Genomic DNA, 19,447 nt, shown 5'->3' with positions numbered 1-19,447 from the left:
TCTTAAACAAGCTCCTAGAGCGTGGTATAAATGCCTGCCAAAGTTTCTTATTGAGAAAGGTTTTGAAATTGGTAAAATTGACTCTACACTTTTTACTAAAAGGGTTAATGGAGAATTATTTGTGTTCCAAATTTATGTTGATGATATCGTATTTGGTTCAACTAACCCTCATTTTAGTGAAAAGTTTGGAAAGCTAATGTCGGAGAAGTTTGAGATGTGTATGATGAGTGAACTCAAGTTCTTCCTTGGTTTGGAAATCAAGAAAACTAAGAAGGGAACCTTTCTCTCTCAAACGAAGTACACTAAGGACTTGTTCAAGAAGTTCAACATGCAAGAATGCAAAGGTATGAATAAACCCATGCCTACTAGTGGAAATCTTGACTTGACAAAGGATGGCGAACCGATTGACCAAAAAGTTTACCGCTCTATGATTGGTTCATTGTTATATCTATGTGCCTCCCGTCCCGATATTATGCTAAGTGTGTGCATGTATGCACGCTATTAAGCATCCCCAAAAGAATGCCATCTTAAGGTTGTGAAAAGGATAGTGAGATACATAATTCATACACCAAATTTTGGCATTCGGTATCCTAAGAGGTCTTCCTTCAATCTTGTTGGCTACTCCAATTCTAACTATGCCGATAGAAAGTCCACTTCGGGTACTTGTCAATTTGTTGGTAGATCTCTTGTGTCTTGGTCCTCCAAGAAACAAAACTCGGTACCCTTATCCACCACCGAAGCAGAATACATTGTCGCTGGTTCATGTTGTGCTCAATTACTTTGTATGACCCAAACTCTTAAGGATTATGGGATATATGTGAAACATGTTAATTTGCTTTGTGACTATGACAGTGCCATTAAGATTTCTCACAACCCCGTGCAACATTATCGAACCAAGCATATTGAAGTTCGTCATCATTACATTCGTGATCATGTTGCCAAAGGGGATATCAATCTTAAGCATGTTCATACCAATAAGCAATTGGCGGATATATTTACCAAACCACTTGATGAGAAAGTGTTTTGCAGGTTGAGAGGTGAATTGAACATTATTGATGCCTCAAATTTGGAGTAGAAACTCCATGTGGATGCTTGCAAGGCATGTGCCTTTATATGACTAATCCTTGATACTTCTCTTATGATGATGATCACATATCATGGATATACTTGTACCCTTGCATGCTATCTAACCCTTGTAGGTACTTGGATGCGTCCAACTCCATGAGATTGCAACTCAATCACACTCTAAGCAATATCTACATCTCCAAGTCTCTACAATTTGGTGGTTGAAGTCAATCAAGCACAAATCCATTCAATTTATCCTTTGACAATTTCTCTTATATATGAAAGTTCATTTGGAATCAAATTTCATGATTGTCATTTGGATACACAAGTGCTTTTCCTTGCAAAACTAACCCATGTAGGAGGATGAACTTCAATTACAAGTGGTCAACTCTTGATGGACTACATCAACCTTGAGCAGCCTACACAAGTTCAACTACACATGAACAAGATCAAACTCACCACCAAGGTATGTCATTCCATCTTAGAGAAGCTTTACCCCAAGACATGGTTCAAAGCAGCTCAACAAGATGAGAATACATCAAAAATACTTAAATGAAAAATGGCAACCCCATTTTGAGCTTAAACGATGAGTATGACCTATGATCAAGTGACCTCACTTGACTCCTAAGTCAATATACTCTAATATATGTGACTTTGTCGCCGCCCACTTCTAGATGAAGTTTTCTGTTGTTTCTCTATGTTCTTGCATTCGTTTTTTCTTGAATTTTCTTTTCCCCTTTAAAAAAAGAACTTCATCTAGACTTTCTTTCTAACTTTTCTTTTATCCGCATTTTTCTGCATCCAATTCCTTGCAAATCTTTGTGAGGTCTAATTTGCCTAAGTGAGCTGAGGTGATAAGTGTAGATTCTCTTGATTGATTTCGGCCTCACCGAATTGTTTTATTCGGCCTAACCGAACCATCTCGGTGCCACCAAAGGCAACAACTCGGTGCTACCGATTTCACTACTGAGATAAAACCTATGTCACTTGCTTTCTGCATATTTGTGCCAGCTCCACTCAATGATGCCTGTCCTCTACTAGCATCATATTACATGTTGCTTTATAATGTGACTCAAGGACCAAACCTTGTTGACTCATGCTCCAGAAGTCCCTTCTTGGAAATTGATGTCAAAGGGGGAGAGAGAGCACGTCAAAGCTTATTAAATAGGAGGTAGTGCACACTTCAAGCCTCTCCTGATGCTTCTTAGTTTAAGAGGAAAGTTGTCTCATGTCTTCAAGAGGGGAAATACATGATAATTCATGTTGTGTTTATTTATTCTGATTTTCTACTACGCTATCTTCTCCCATTATCCAGGGGGAGCAAGACATCTAAAGGAAGAAAATCTTTGGAATTCATTGCATATCTTTATTCTTGGGGACATGTCTACAACCAACTAGAGTGCTTAGTACTCACTCTCTACATGTCATCCCAGTCTTGGTATTCTTGTGATCTTCTGCTCTTGCTCTATTTAGTAGATGTTCTTGTGTTATCTAACCTTGTTTACTCAGGTTCATCTCTTCCAAAGCCAGCTCAACACCACAAGGTAAGTATATGCATCACACTCATGTGCATGAGGATCTCTTGCTGATGTAAATATTGTTTGCAAGAGAGATTCATAAACATGAAAGTACACTCTCAACATCTACACATTTGCTCTGATATTTGCTCTCATGCACATATCTTTAGCCCTGATGTTTGCTTTCTGCTCTGATGCATATAGCCAAGATACATGTAACTCATTGCTTGCTGTGTCATGCTTATGCAGTCTCATGCTTGCATTCTCACATTCACCTGTTTGCATACAAATAGGGGGAGCTAATGAATGTTTCATGTCTTTCCAAAGCTTTACTTACTATCTCCTTATATACTTATCTAAACCTTTGATGTATGTTGTCATCAATTACCAAAGTGCTCCCAGGGTGATTTTGGTAATTAATGTCAACATATCTCTTGTTGGACTAATACTTTCATCTAGTATATTTCAGATAAGTTCAACATTGGAGTGGCATGGACAAGAGGATGTTGAACCCCTTCAAGATGCTAAGGACAAGCATTGGCAAAAGCTCAAGACTCTACATTTTCTATTTTAGTGGTCCAAGATCACATTGAATCCATCGGAAAGCCAATACTATTAAAAGGGGATGAGGTGTTGCTTAATGTCTTGCTTGCTCAAAATGCTTAGTGATATGCTCCAAAACCCTCAACCACTTTCCCACTTCCATATTTGTCCTAAACGTAAAAGTCAAACTCGGCCCCACCGTATTGATCTATCCGGCGCCACCGAGTTCATCTGACATAGCCATAGCCACAAACCCTAATCACTTCGGTCTCACCGACAGGGATCTCAGTCTCACCGAGATGGGATTGTAAACTCTCTGTCTCCCTTCGTAACATTTCGGTCTCACCAAAATGAGCGATCGGTCCCGCCGAGTTTGCAATGCAAACTCTTTGTTTCCCTTTAGTAACTAGTACATAGTATCCAGTTTTCTAATACACAAAAAGATCAAACAATAACAAGCTCCAATGAGGTTCTCTTTGCTGGGTGCGAATTCTAGCTTCTTCATCATGGGACTTGTTGCAGTAGTCAGCACTTCAATGAACAAAGGACATCTACAGGTTATAAATAAAACAATTAGGAACAAAATAAAAACAGAACATTATGCATTTGGTGCGGAAATGGTTAGAGCAAAGAGGAGCTTCAGCAACAGAGCAAACCAGATCAAATCGAACACACACAGACATTTGCAGATGAATATTTTTGTTTGACTCATTTACTGCTGCTCCCTTTAATTTTCAGGACTACATATTCTGAATCTACTAGTACTAGATACCTACCGATTAGAAAATAAAGCTGAGTTATACTAGTAGTGGTGGTGCTCAATTGCCAGTGTTCATATCATATTTACTCCGTAACAACTAACATGAACATGCCAATTGATTAAAACCTAAGCCGTGTAAATTTCAGAACAACAACCTTAAGCCATGATGATAGACAGTGAGAAAATCAACTAAATTTAAAAGGAGTGCTAACCAAGAACCCTTTAATTAACCCTACCATTTCATCTAACACCCCCAACCAAACAAGAGCATGAGCAGGACAATAGCTACTAAACCTTGAGGTCAGGCATAGACATATACCTGGACTTTGCTTAACAGGAGGCCCCCCATTTGAGTTGGCCGCCTCTTCCTTCTTCTGCCCCTTGATCTTAAAAAGGTTTATCATCTTCCTGTGAAACATGAGGGGAGGAGGTAACGAGCATGAGCTAAAGAGAGAAGACTTTTCATAGGAACAAAATTGACAAAAACAAGAAAAGTACCATTCAGGCTTAAGAATGGTTTTACACACAAACAGGTAGAAACGATGTAGCGGAAATCAATAGAAGTAGTTTGGTTCTCTTTAATTATTGCATTCATCGATTAGTAGCAGAAAATAATATACCCAATACAGAGGAAAGCAAAATACTAAAGTACCAAGCACGACTAGTAGCTCTGCACAATTGCACCACATATACAACTAGCTGCAGATAACAAGAAAAATACTAAAGTACCAAGAACGACTTTGTCAGACTCGATCAATTCTGAAGAAACCACCTTCGTCGTCAGACACATACATATAGGACGCAAAAGAAGAAGAAACAGAGCTCTACATAATGTTTATATTAAATGAGCAAGACACATGATTTAGCTTGTCCAACAATCAACACTGTTACAATGTACTGAAAGTAGCTATGTGCATCAGCCTCACCAAGTCTTATCATGAATTGGTTGCTTTTACAAACTGTACTATATTTCTGGACAACAAACTAAATAGATAGTTACTCTCAAAAGGTACATCCAAACGAAGCAAATAAGTACTCTACAGAAACCTTAGAACATGCTTTACAACTCATATGTAGAGGCCAACTTGAAATTATGAGCATAACGAACTCATTTATCAGTTAGAAGCTCGCTGCCCAAAACTGTCAGGTAGTGCCATTTTTTAACCGAACCAAATTCAGTTTACAGAACAGCCAAAGAAATTCAATTCTACAGGACATGATCATATACATAATCCCATCAGGATTGTACAGGGAAATTCTTTGCAGTGTACCGAGAGCATAGTCCAGCTATACTCCTAATGGACTACTATACTCCATCAATCATGTACTAGTTACAGCTATACTCCATGTACTGCTGTCCAGGAGTATTCCAATTCATCTTTAAAAAAAATATTCAAGCACTGACTGAAAAAGGAATGCAAAAAGAGATGCAGTACCCAACTGTACTCCAGTGGAGAGCATCCGCCCAAAAGAAAAAAAGATAATGGCTGAAAAATTACTCTAGTTTAAACTCCTCTTTTAGAAGTACAGGTTATAGCTAATGCAACATCATGGGAGCTGATGTCCAGGAGTATTTGCAAATGATATAGCATCATGGAGTAGAATAACATGTTTTAGCAGTACAGGTTATAGAGTAAGCAAGCAAGCAAGCAATCATGAGAGCTGATGTTGCCAGTTAATATCAGCACATGACAAGACAAAAAGCATGGCATCAACACAAGCATCAACAGAATACTAACACCTAAACTGGTACTAAATTGATGGAGTCCCATCCATCCATGAGAGAAGAAAGTGCCTTTGGTTGATAAAGAGAAGAGAACACTTCCTCTTGCTGGGATCAAACCAGAGGATACCAACCCATCCACCAATTTGCAGGTTGTGTGGCTCAAGGTCATGGTGCCGGACACCACGTTCGTGGCAAAAAGCAACGCCTTGCAAAGCTGGTACACCAGGATCTACATGCACAATACCAGCAAGTTCACCAACAACGAATTAGTCAATCAAACACCGTCGACACATTCAAACAAACACCTCGCGTGCAAGATCTAGAAAACGAACGTCAAACAAACGCACAATAACTTACCGACTCGCTCAAGCTCTTCCACCTCCCACCGGCTGCTTTGCCTACCTGGATAAAATAAATACAGCGGAAGCGACTAATCAGCTCCGCCATCATGACCCAATATACAACACCTGGCAGATTAATTTCTACTGTGTACATGCTGGTATAGAAAGCAAATCGGGAGTGGGAATTAGTCTTTGTAAGAAACTTACAACAGCGACAGACTTGTTCTTGGGGTTCTTCTGCTTGAACTCCTTGCAGAACTCGCCCCTGATGGCAACCGATCAACAAAAGCAGGTTCAGAACAAGGGCCTTATGTCTGGCCTGCTCGGCTGAGTGGAACCAGTGGTTGACATAGGCTCGACCACCAAATCACGATCCTATCAAGTCAAGAAAGCAAAGCAAACAGATTTAGACATTATCATGATTTGAAAGATATGACTCATATCGGTAATTAAATAATCAACCAAATTCAAGTGGAAAACTTTTGCTCTTCATTTTCTAAACTTTTTGACACAGAGTAACACTAACTCTCCCCGCACAGTGGAAGAAACATTTCCATGTACTTAGCAGATGGTTTGTTTGAGCAATTTAACTCAGGTTTCTGTGCTGAGAAATAATACAGGTTTGAATTGAGCACAAGATGCAGCAACAGAGAGCACCAGAGTGTTGTGATATCAAGTTAACAGCACCTCCATCTCATTAAACTGATAGTAAGTAGCAGATGGAAACACCACTTTCAAACTTATGACAAGGAAGCCTTAGCAATCCCCGACCCTCAAACTTATGACAAGGAAGCCTTAGCAATCCCTGACCGACAAATCATGATGTTATCAAGTCAAGGAAGCGAACCAACCAGCTTTAGACATCACCATCCTTTGCAGGATATGATTCAAACCCACAGGAGGAATTCAGAAATGGCCAGATTCAAGTGGATAACTGGGTTTACCATTTGTAGACTCTGCGACACAGTACAATTTCCTCTGCCCACAGAGTGGGCAGTGGCAGGACAAAGGAAATGTTTATATCAACCAAACAGATGATTTGTTCAAGCAGAGTAACTAGGCGCTCTACATGTTCATAAAAAAATAACAAGCTTATCTGGAGCTGAGGCTCGAGATGCAGTAACCGATCGATGGGGAGAACACTAGAGGATTCTATTGTAGCAACAAGCAACAGCTGACCTCCCCTCAGTTAATCAGCTGGCAAGTAGTAGCAGTTGAAAACGCCAACTACCATGTTCCTACAACAAGCAACGCCTGCTGATCGCAATTGAATACAGCCTGCCGGGAGCACTCCAATTCAGCTACCACAGTTGAGCCTCAAAGCGAGCAGCTGGATCTCAAGATGCAGTAAAAGGAGCTACCGCATCTCCTCCCTCTAGCTAATCCCAGCTGCTACCAAGTAGCAGTTGAGGACAGTTGTCAGTCTGAAGACGTCAAAGGCGAGTAGCACAAACAGATCGGCACCAACTAGTGAGCAGGCGGCCGACCATGAAGCACCCCGACTAGGCCGCCGCGATCCATCCAACAAGCAAGCCGCAGCAGATTCGGGCTGCTAGGTACTAGCTAGGCCTAGGCGCTAGTCCCGAACAAGGACGCGAGAATTCCCGAACTCCTCGCCGTCCACAAGCACCTGAAATTCTACCCGGAAGCTAGCTAGCCAAAACTAGTAAGAAGAGGAGCGCGGAGAGGGGCAGGACGGGGCCGTACCTTGGAGGCGTTCGCGGGGCTTCTCGAGGGCCTTGCGGAGGAACTGGTCGACCTGCGCGGCTGGATTGTCCCGCGTGCGGGGTCCTGCTCCTGCTGCGCGTCCGCGGCCTGGTGGTCGTCGGCAAGGTCGGGCGAGGAGCAGACCCGGCGCGTGGCGGGGGAGGCCAAGGAGGTGGAGGAGGAGAGGAGCAGGCGGCTCATGGCCCCGTCTCCCACGAGTCCGGCGCCGCAGCCGCGGCTGCGTCCTCCTCCATGTCTGCTGTGCGCGGCCTGATCTGCTCACAGCTGGCGAACTAGAAGCCGGTGAGGAGGCCAGCGGAGGACTGGGCAACGCCATGGGCCCCCGGCGGGTGCGCCTCAGCGGGCGCGGGGCGCGTGGCGGCGAAGCGAGAGGCAAGGTTGGAGATGTGGTACTGGAGGAAGGAGGAGGCGGCAGGGAGGGGGCTGCGGTGGATCTGGCCTGCGACAGTGTTCGGAGGGCAGGGGGAGGGGGTCGAGGCCGGCGGCGAGCGGCGGTGGATGGCGGCGAGGGGAGGGGAGGGATCTGGATCAGGAGTGCTAGGGTTTTTCTAGGGGGAGAGAGAGGAGTGGTGTGCGAGGGAGAGAGCAGATCGCAGTGGTTTATTAGGGGTAGCTCGCGGTGGGTGAGAGGGGGTGTGTGGGCCCTTGGATGTGGGAGTATCCGACGTCTCTAATGGTTTGATCGCATGACATGCTCATGGACCAATCAGAACGAAGTACGGGCTTCGATGATGTTATGACCATCTCAATTGGTCATAATCGATTAACAATAGACGGCTGCTATGAGTCAGTCAGATGATTTTCTCTACAAAACATCTGCCTAGCTAGCCTCCCGATCTGAGCATTTGTGGTCATTCGATCACATAAATATGTCACGACAGCATCGAGCGTGAAAAGACAATGTTGCCAAAGGGATTTTTTATTTTGTTTTCACGAAAAATCAATTTTCCACTTTTTTAGTCCCCAAAATTAGGTTTTTTTGTGAAGGACCTACCAAATAATTATTGCAAAATTGTACCAAATCAATTTTCTAAAATACTAGGACATATTTAATGCACAGTTGACCAAATGGTCGGGTGTAAAAAGTTTTGATCCACCTCTCGTGAAAAAGACAAATTCCCGTCGATTCAGCTGGAAGCGGGTCAAATTTGAACTGCAGCTGCCTCATAGTTTGCTATTTATTTTTTCCAAAAATCATTTCTAGGTACATAAGTATCTATTTAATCAAAGAAACATCAAAAGTTTTCCAAGATTCAACCACTAGCTAGGAACGGTCAAGCCCGCCGTTTTGACCGCATTTTGAAATGGGCATAAAAAATTCAAAAAAATTCAAAAAATTGGAAAACCTTCGCATTGTGTCATTATATGTGACCAAGTTTCCAGCAAAAATAAAAAACTTGTAATACGGTAATTATTTTAAAAAAGTGTTCTCAGAAATGAGCTATCATGCGTGAAGATTCAAGGCTTTCAAGCCAAATGATCAATCTTATGGCCACATTCATGGCATAGTTTGTTCAAATGATCTCATATTGTGCACGAGGGTGCATCTTGGAATTCCAAACAATGTTGCCTAAGGAAGTTTTCACTTTCGTTGCACGGAAAATTCATTTTCCATTTTTCGAGTGCCTGAAATGAGATTTTTTTGTGAAGGAACTACCAAATAATTGTTGAAAAAATGGAACAAATCAATTTTATAAAATACTAGGCCAGGTTTAATGCACAATTGACAAAATGGTTGGGTGTAAAAAGTTTTGATCCACCTCTGGTGAAAAAGACAAATTGCCGCCGATTCAATTGGAAACGGGTCAAATTTGAACTGCAGCTGCCTCATAGTTTGCTATTTATTTTTTCCAAAAATCATTTATAGGTACATAAGTATCTATTTAGTCAGAGAAACACCAAAAGTTTTCCAAGATTCAACCACTAGCTAGGAACGGTCAAGCCCGCCATTTTGACCGCATTTTGAAACGGGCATAAAAAATTCAAAACAAATCAAAAAATTGGAAAACCTTCACATTGTGTCATTATATGTGACAAGGTTTCCAGGAAAAAAATAAACTTGTAATACGGTAATTATTTTAAAAAAGTGTTCTCAGAAATGAGCTATCATGCGTGAAGATTCATGGCTTTCAAGCCAAATGATCAATCTTATGGCCACATTCATGGCATAGTTTGTTCAGATGATCTCATATTGTGCACAAGGGTGCATCTTGGAATTCCAAACAATGTTGCCTAAGGAGGTTTTCATTTTTGTTGCACGGAAAATTCATTTTCCATTTTTTGAGTGCCCGAAATGAGGTTTTTTTGTGAAGGAACTACCAAATAATTGTTGCAAAAATGGAACAAATCAATTTTATAAAATACTAGGCCATGTTTAATGCACAATTGACAAAATGGTTGGGTGTCAAAAGTTTTGATCCACCTCTGGTGAAAAAGACAAATTCCCGTCGATTCAGTTGGAAATGGGTCAAATTTGAACTGCAGCTGCCTCATAGTTTGCTATTTATTTTTTCCAAAAATCATTTATAGCTACATAAGTATCTATTTTGTCATAGAAACACCAAAAGTTTTCCAAGATTCAACCACTAGCTAGGAAAGGTCAAGCCCGCCGTTTTGACCGCATTTTGAAACGGGCATAAAAAAATAAAAAAAAATCAAAAAATTGGAAAACCTTCGCATTGTGTCATTATATGTGACCTAGTTTCTAGGAAAAATAATAAACTTATAATACAGTAATTATTTTAAAAAAGTGTTCTCAGAAATGAGCTATCATGCGTGAAGATTCATGGCTTTCAAGCCAAATAATCAATCTTATGGCCACATTCATGGCATAGTTTGTTCAAATGATCTCATATTGTGCACAAGGATGCATCTTGGAATTCCAAACAATGTTGCCTAAGGAAGTTTTCATTTTCTTTGCAAGGAAAATTCATTTTTCATTTTTCGAGTGCCCAAAAGGAGGTTTTATTGTGAAGGAAGTACCAAATATTTGTTGCAAAATTGGACCTAATCAATTTTATAAAATACTAGGCCATATTTAATGCACAATTGACAAAATGGTTGGGTGTCAAATTTTTTGATCCACCTCTGGTGAAAAAGACAAATTCCCGTCGATTTAGCTGGAAGCGGGTCAAATTTGAACTGCTGCTGCCTCATGGTTTGGTCTTTATTTTTTCCATAAATCATTTCTGGGTAAATAAGTATCTATTTAATCAGAAATATATGGTTTGATGGCGAGACATCGAGGTTTGACGGTGGCCGAGGGTCCCAACTCTAGAGCGCGTAAGCTCGCATGCCCGCCGCGTGGTCACCGCGTGACCGTGGTGTTGCCATGTGTTCTGGGCGGCCTAGGCATATCTAGTGGATTGGACACTCCCCAAGTAGGTGCTAGGAAGAAAATCACAACATAAGATTCTCACGAGGAGACCGATCGACGCTCAAACATGAATAAGCAGCCAAGTGTTTGATTTGCGGTACGGGAAACGCACATGGCTAATGGGCGTGAGTTTTGGCTGAGGATGATCAGTTACTAAGAAGACCGTCTTCACAAATTTTCACCTCAAAAGGAGGAGCCTAGGTGGTTCTTGCTTTACAAAGTACCACACTGGACATAAATACGAATATTGAAGCTGGGCTCAAAATAATGAATGGATTGAGCTGGCATTTGTTGGAGGATGGTTATTTGGGCATAGGAAAGCATTGTAGAAAATGGATACCATTTGGACATGCCAAAGTGGTACTTCCTTCACAAAGTGTTGCTGTGAAGAGAATAGGAAAATGAATATTTTCGATTTTTTTTTGAACTAGGCAAGGAATGTTTTTGACATATTTGATGAAGATATGATCCAAAACATTTATGAGAATTTTTTGGGAATTATTGGAATAACAGAAATATAGGTTGCTTCACAACCTAGGGCAAAAACTGCCACATGGACATGACACATAGGCAAAACTGATGAGATGGCGCCTAGTCATCACAACCCACCACAATCTACAAGGCTATGACCATCTATATTGGTCATTAACAACTAGAAATAAGGCAGCGGACCAGCACTTTTGCTTTGTGACCATTTCGTGTAAGGAAATTACGACCTTTCTGACCAAAATGGTCGCAATGGTTTAGGGTTTGGAGCCCCCCGAACAGCTTTTGACCAATTGGTCTGAAAAGGTCATAGATCTATGACCAATTCTTCCAGGGTCACTGACAGAAGGTCACTAGTTGACATATTTCTTGTAGTGATTGTTATGCAACGGATGCACGAGAGCTATAAATGTATGAAAGCTCAACCAAAGAAACTAAGTGGGTGTGCATCCAACTTTCTTGCTCACGAAGACCTAGGGCATTTTGAGGAAGCCCATCATTGGAATATACAAGCCAAGTTCTATAATGAAAAAATCCCACTAGTATATGAAAGTGACAACATAAGAGACTCTCTACCATGAAGACCATGGTGCTATTTTGAAGCACAAGTGTGGAAAAAGAGATAGTAGCATTGTCCCTTCTCTCTTTTTCTCTGATTATTTTTTCTTTTTTTTTCTTTTTTTCTTTTTCTTTTTGGTGGGATTCTTTGGCCTCTTTTTTCATGGGCTTCTTTGGCCTCTTTTATTTTTATAAAGTCCGAAGTCTCATCCCGACTTGTGGGGGAATCATAGTATTCATCATCCTTTCCTCACTGGGACAATGCACTAATAATGAAGATCATCACACTTTTATTTATTTACAACTCAAGATTACAACTCGATAATTAGAACAAGATAAGACTCTATATAGATGCCTCCGGCGGTATACTGGGATATGCAATGAATCAAAAGTGACATGTATGAAAAAATATGAGGTGGCCTTGCTACAAATACGATGTGAACTACATGATCATGCAAAGAGCAGTATGACAATGATGATGCATGTCATAATAAACGGAATGGTGGAAAGTTGCATGGCAATATATCTCAGAATGGCCATGGAAATGCCATAATAGGTAGGTATGGTGGCTATTTTGAGGGAGGATTATGGTGGGTGTATGGTACCGGCGAAAGTTGCGCGGCACAAGAGAGGCTAGCAATGATGGAAGGGTGAGAGTGCGTATAATCCATGGACTCAACATTAGTCATAAAGAACTCATATACTTATTGCAAAAATCTACAAGCCATTGAAAACAAAGTACTATGCACATGCTCCTAGGGGGGATAGATTGGTAGGAAAAGACCATCGCTCGTCCCCGACCGCCACTCATAAGGAAGACAATCCATAAATAAACTTGTGCTCCGACTTCATCACAAAGCGGTTCACCATACGTGCATGCTACGGGAATCACAAACTTCAACACAAGTATTCTTTAAATTCACAATTACCCAACTAGAATGACTCTAATATAACCACCTCTATATCTCAAAACAATTATCAAGTATCAAATTGATCATAGCATCCAATTCACTTTCTATGATAGTTTTTATTATACCCAACTTGGATGCCCGCCATTCTAGGACCAATTTTATAACCATAACAAATACCATGCTGTTCTAAGAGACTCTCAAAATAATATAAGTGAATCATGAGAGATCAATAATTTCTTCAAAATTAAGCCACCGCCGTGCTCTAAAAGATATAAGTGAAGCACTAGAGCAAAAATTATCTAGCTCAAAAGATATAAGTGAAGCACATAGAGTATTCTAATAAATTCCAATCAAGTGGGCTTCTCCCAAAATGTGTGTACAGCAAGGATGGTTGTGGTAAACTAAAAAGCAAAGACTAATATCATACACGACGCTCCAAGCAAAACACATATCATGTGGCAAATAGAAATATAGCTCCAAGTAAAGTTACCAATGAACGAAGACGAAAGAGGGGATGCATTCTGGGGGCATCCCCAAGCTTAGGCTTTTGGCTATTCTTGAATATCTTGGGGTGACATGGGCATCCCCAAGCTTAGGATCTTGCCACTCCTTATTCCATAGTCCATCAAATCTTTACCCAAAACTTGAAAACTTCACAACACAAAACTCAACAGGAAATCTCATAAGCTCCGTTAGTGAAAGAAAGAAAAACCACCACATAAGGTGCTGCAATGAACTCATTATTTATTTATTTTGGTGTTAAACCTACTGTATTCCAAGTTCTCTATGGTTCATACACTTACATACTAGTCATAGATGCATCAAAATAAGCAAACAACACATGAAAGGCAGAATCTGTCAAAAACAGAACAGTCTATAGCAATCTGTAACTTTCGGTTACTTCTGGAACTCCAAAAATCCTACCAAAATAGGAAGTCCTAGGAAATTTGTCTATTGATCTAGAGAAATAATAATAAAAGAAAAAACACGTTTCTGTGATTTATTGAAGTTTTTCTCGTGAGCGCAAAGTTTCTGTTTTTCTGCAGAATCAAATTAACTCATACCATAGGTTATCCTATAGGTTCTACTTGGCACAAACACTAAATAAAACATGAAAACACATCTAAACATAAAGTATATGCAAAATTTATTAATAAACAGGAACATAAACAAAGAACACAAATAAAATTGGGTTGCCTCCCAACTAGCGCTATTGTTTAACGCCCCAAGCTAGGCATAAAAGCGAGGGTAGATCTAAGTAGTACCATCTTTGGCACTCGTTTCATAAGTAGCTCGCATGATAGATTCATAAGGTAATTTAATTTTATTTCTTGGAAAGTGCTCCATGCCTTTCCTTAATGGAAATTGGAATGTAATATTCCCTTCCTTCATATCAATAATCGCGCTAATCGTTCTAAGGAAAGGTCTACCAAGAATAATATGACAAGAAAGATTTCAATCTATATCAAGAATGATAAAATCTACGGGCACCAAGTTTCTATTTTCAACAATGAGGACATCATTGATTCTTCCCATTGACTTTTTAATGGTGGAATCCGCAAGGTGCAAATTTAAAGAGCAATCATCAAGATCATGGAAACCTAGAATATCACATAAAGTTTTCGGAATTGTGGAAACACTATCACCCAAATCACATAAAGCAAAACACTCATAATCTTTAATTTTAATCTTTATAGTAGGTTCCCACTCATCATTAAGTTTTCTAGGTATATAAACTTCCAAAGTAAGTTTTTCATCAAAAGATTGCATCAAGGCATCAACAATATGTTTGGTAAAGGCTTTATTTTGACTATAAGCATGAGGAGAATTCAACACGGATTGCAACAAGGAAATACAATCTATTAAAGAACAACTATCATAATTAAATTCCTTGAAATCCAAGATGGTGGGTTCAATGCTATTTAAAGTCTTGACCTCTCCAATCCCACTTTTATCAAATTTAGCATCAAGATCTAAAAACACCAAATTATCGGAACTCTTTTTAACCAAAGTTGATTCACTTCCAGTCCCATTATTATCAAAATTAATATTGAAAAACAAAGATCTAATAGGGGACACATCAATAAATTTAAGATCTTCATCATTATTTCCACCTAATTTTTCTGGTTTGGCATCCATCTTATTGACTAAGGGGGCTTGCTTATCAGAAATTTGAGCTATAGAATTTTCAAGCCGAGTAATTTGGGAGTTCAAACCATAAAATTCTTTAGACATATCATCAAGCTCTTTGTTCATAAACTCCATAAAACCTTTTTGTTCTTTAAGCTCTTTTCTGAAAAAATTATTATGCTCGAATTGTAAAAACTTCTAATGTTTGATTCAATCTCTTCCAACCTTCTAAGGTGAAGGTCGGTGTTCTTAGGCAAAGCCATGTGGGCAAGCAGGCACACAGAAAGGCAAGTGAAAGAGAGAGCGAAGAAAATGGCAAGGGTGAAGTGGGGGAGAGGAAAACAAGAGGCAAATGGCAAATAATGTAAATGCGGGGGAGATGAGTTTGTGATGGGTACTTGGTATGTCTTGACTTGAGGGAAACCTCCCCGACAACGGCGCCAGAAATCCTTCTTGCTACGTCTTGAGATTGCGTTGGTTTTCCTTGAAGAGGAAAGGGTGATGCAGCATAGTAGCGTAAGTATTTCCCTCAGTTTTTGAGAACCAAGGTTTCAATCCAGTAGGAGGCTCCTCACACGCGCCTACACAAACAAACAAAGAACTCGCAACCAACGCGATAAAGGGGTTGTCAATCCCTTCACGACCACTTGTGAAAGTGAGATCTGATAGAGATAATATGATAAGATAAATATATTTTTGGTGTTTTATGATATAGATTGGAAAAGTAAAGATGCAAATAAAAGTAGATTGAAGGCGTATATGATAAAAGATGGACCCGGGGGCCATAGGTTTCACTAGTGGCTTCTCTCAAGATAGCATAAGTATTACGGTGGGTGAACAAATTACTGTCGAGCAATTGATAGAAAAGCGAATAATTATGAGATTATCTAGGCATGATCATGTATATAGGCATCACGTCCGTGACAAGTAGACCGACTCCTGCCTGCATCTACTACTATTACTCCACACATCGACCACTATCCATCATGCATCTAGAGTATTAAGTTCATAAGAACAGAGTAACGCCTTACGAAAGATGACATGATGTAGAGGTATAAACTCATGCAATATGATATAAACCCCATATTTTTATCCTCGATGGCAACAATACAATACGTGCCTTGCTGCCCCTGTTGTCACTGGGAAAGGACACGGCAAGATTGAAACCAAAGCTAACTACTTCTCCCATGGCAAGAAAGATCAGTCTAGTAGGCCAAACCAAACCTATAATTCGAAGAGACTTGCAAAGATAACTCAATCATGCATAAAAGAATTTAGAGGATATTCAAATATTTCTCATAGATAAACTTGATCATAAAACCACAATTCATCGGATCTCGACAAACACACCGCAAAAAGAGTTACATCGAATAGATCTCGAAGAAGTGGAAGGAGAACATGGTATTGAGATTCAAAGAGAGAGAAGAAGCCATCTAGCTAATAACTATGGACCCGAAGGTCTGTGGTAAACTACTCACAACTCATCAGAGAGGCCTTGGAGTTGATGTAGAGGCCCTCCATGGTGGATTCCCCCTCCGGTAGAGTGCCGGCAACGGCTCCAAGATGGGATCTCGCGGATACAGAAGGTTACAGTGGTGGAAATAGTTCTCGGTGACCCCCTTGATGGTTTTGGGGTACATGAGTATATATAGGAGGAAGAAGTACATCGGTGGACGCCCGAGGGGCCCACGAGATGGGGGGCACGCCCTGTAGGGGGGGCACCATCCACCCTCGTGGCTTCGTCGATTGTTTCTTGACTTGCACTCCAAGTCCTCTAGATCACGTTTGTTTGAAAAATCACGCTCCCGAAGGTTTCATTCCGTTTGGACACCGTTTGATATCCCTTTTCTTCGAAGCACTGAAATAAGCAAAAAAAAAAATAGCAATACGGGCTGGGCCTCCGGTTAGTAGGTTAGTCCCAAAAATGATATAAAGGTGTAAAGTAAAGCCCATAAACATCCAAAACAGGTAATATAATAGCATGGAACAATAAAAAATTATAGATACGTTGGAGACGTATCAACGAGGAGTCTCGAAATGGTCGACAAGTAAAGATTGATATATTGGACGGCTATATTCGGACATCGGAAAGGTTCCGGTGAAGTTTGAGTAAAAACCAAAGTGCCAGAGGGGTTACCGGAACCCCCCCAGGGGAACTAATGGGGCACCATGGGCCTTAGTGGAGAGAGAGGAGGGCGGCCAGGCCTAGCCATGCACCCCGCTTAGCAGTCCGAATTGGACAAGGGAAGGGGGGGGCCTCTCCCTCTCCACTTCCTCCCCCTCTCTCCCAGGAGGTGGACTCCTACTAGGACTTGGAGTCCTAGTAGGACTCCTTCCTCCCGGTGTGCCCAACATGGGGCCGGCTGGCCTCCCCTCGCTTCTTTATATACGGGGGCAGGGGGCACCCTAGAACACACAAGTTTCTCTCCCAACCGTGTGCGGTGCCCCCATCCACAGTTACACACCTCGATCATACCATTGTAGTGCTTAGGCGAAGCCCTGCGCCGATAGCATCATCATCACCATCACCATGAAATCATGCTGATGAAACTCACCCTCGTCCTAAATTGGATCAAGAGCACGAGGGACGTCATCAAGATGAACGTGTGCAGAATGTAGAGGTGCCGTACGTTTAGTACTTGATTGGTTGGATCATGAAGAAGTTCGACTACATCAACCACGTTACTAAACGCTTCCGCCTTCGGTCTACGAGGGTACGTGGACACACTCTCCCCTCTCATTGCTATGCATCACATAGATAGATCTTGCGTGATCATAGGAAAATTTTGAAATACTGCGTTCCCCAACAGTGGCATCCGAGCCAGGTCTATACGTAGATGTGATATGCATGAGTAGAATACAAAGAGTTGTTGGCGATAATAGTCATACTACTTACCACCAATGTTTTACTTTGATTCGGCGGTATTGTCGGATGAAGCAGCCTGGACCGACATTACATGACCGCGTTCATGAGACTGGTTCTACCGACGTGCTTACGCACACAGGTGGCTGGCGGGTGTTTGTTTCTCCAACTTTAGTTGAATCAAGTTTGACTATGGCCGGTCCTTGCGAAGGTTAAACCAACACACTTGACGAAACATCATTGTGGTTTTGATGCGTAGGTAAGAACGGTTCTTGATAGAAGCCCGTAGCAGCCACGTAAAATTTGCAACAACAAAGTAGAGGACGTCTAACTTGTTTTTGCAGGGCTTGCTGTGATGTGATATGGTCAAGACATGATGTGATATAAATTGTTGTATGAGATGATCATGTTTTGTAATAGAGTTATCCGCAACTGGCAGGAGACATATGGTTGTCGCTTGATTGTATGCAATGCAATCGCCATGTAATTGCTTTACTTTATTACTAAGCAGTAGCGATAGTCGTAGAAGGAATAGTTGGCGAGACAAGAACGATGCTACAATGGAGATCAAGGTGTTGCGCTGGTGACGATGCAGATCATGACGATGCTTCGGTGATAGAGATCATGAGCACAAGACGATGATGGCCATATCATGTCACATATTTTGATTGCATGTGATGTTTATCTTTATGCATCTTATTTTGCTTAGTACAGCGGTAGCATTATAAGATGACCCCTTACTAAATTTCAAGGTACAAGTGTTCTCCCTGAGTATGCACTGTTGCTACAGTTCGTCGTGCCGAGACACCACGTGATGATCATGTGTGATAAGCTCTACGTGCACATACAACGGGTGCAAGCCAGTTTTGCACACACAGAATACTCGGGTTAAACTTGATGGCCCTAGCATATGCAGATATGACCCCGGAACACGGAGACCAAAAGGTCGAACATGAATCATATAGTAGATATGATCAACATATTGACGTTCACCATTCAAAATTACTCCATCTCACGTGATGATCGGACATGGTTTAGTTGATTTGGATCACGTGATCATTTAGATGACTATAGGGATGTCTATCTAAGTGGGAGTTCTTAAGTAATATGATTAATTGAACTTTAATTTATCATGAACTTAGTCCTGATAGTTTATGTTGTTATAGATTAATGGCCCGTGCTACCGTTCCTTTGAATTTTAATGCGTTCCTAGAGAAAGCTATGTTGAAAGATGATACTAGCAATTACACGGACTGGGTCCATAACTTGAGGATTATCTTCATTGCTGCACAAAAGAATTACGTCCTGGAAGCACCGCTAGGTGCCAGGCCTGCTGCAGACGCAACTGCAGACGTTAGGAATGTATGACAGAGCAAAGATAATGACTACTCGATAGTTCAATGTACCATGCTTTATGGCTTAGAATCGGGACTTCAAAGACAT

The 19,447-nt window shown here is 41.0% G+C and overlaps 1 long non-coding RNA gene across 1 annotated transcript; it reads right to left on the bottom strand.

Annotated features, from left to right (window-relative positions):
* Window positions 1–3,158: 3,158 nt before the first annotated feature.
* On the bottom strand, window positions 3,159–8,240 carry LOC123104568 (uncharacterized). Its single transcript, XR_006450436.1, has 5 exons — window positions 7,660–8,240; window positions 6,160–6,327; window positions 5,969–6,013; window positions 4,205–5,840; window positions 3,159–3,676 (listed from the first exon to the last, which is right to left on the bottom strand). It is a non-coding gene; the product is annotated as an uncharacterized lncRNA (long non-coding RNA).
* Window positions 8,241–19,447: the final 11,207 nt, after the last annotated feature.

Source organism: Triticum aestivum, chromosome 1B, assembly GCF_018294505.1.
Source record: "Triticum aestivum cultivar Chinese Spring chromosome 1B, IWGSC CS RefSeq v2.1, whole genome shotgun sequence".
In the NCBI taxonomy this organism is placed as follows: domain Eukaryota; kingdom Viridiplantae; phylum Streptophyta; class Magnoliopsida; order Poales; family Poaceae; genus Triticum; species Triticum aestivum.
Note: the sequence above shows the minus strand (reverse complement) of the source record. Positions and strands in the feature narration are given on the sequence as shown.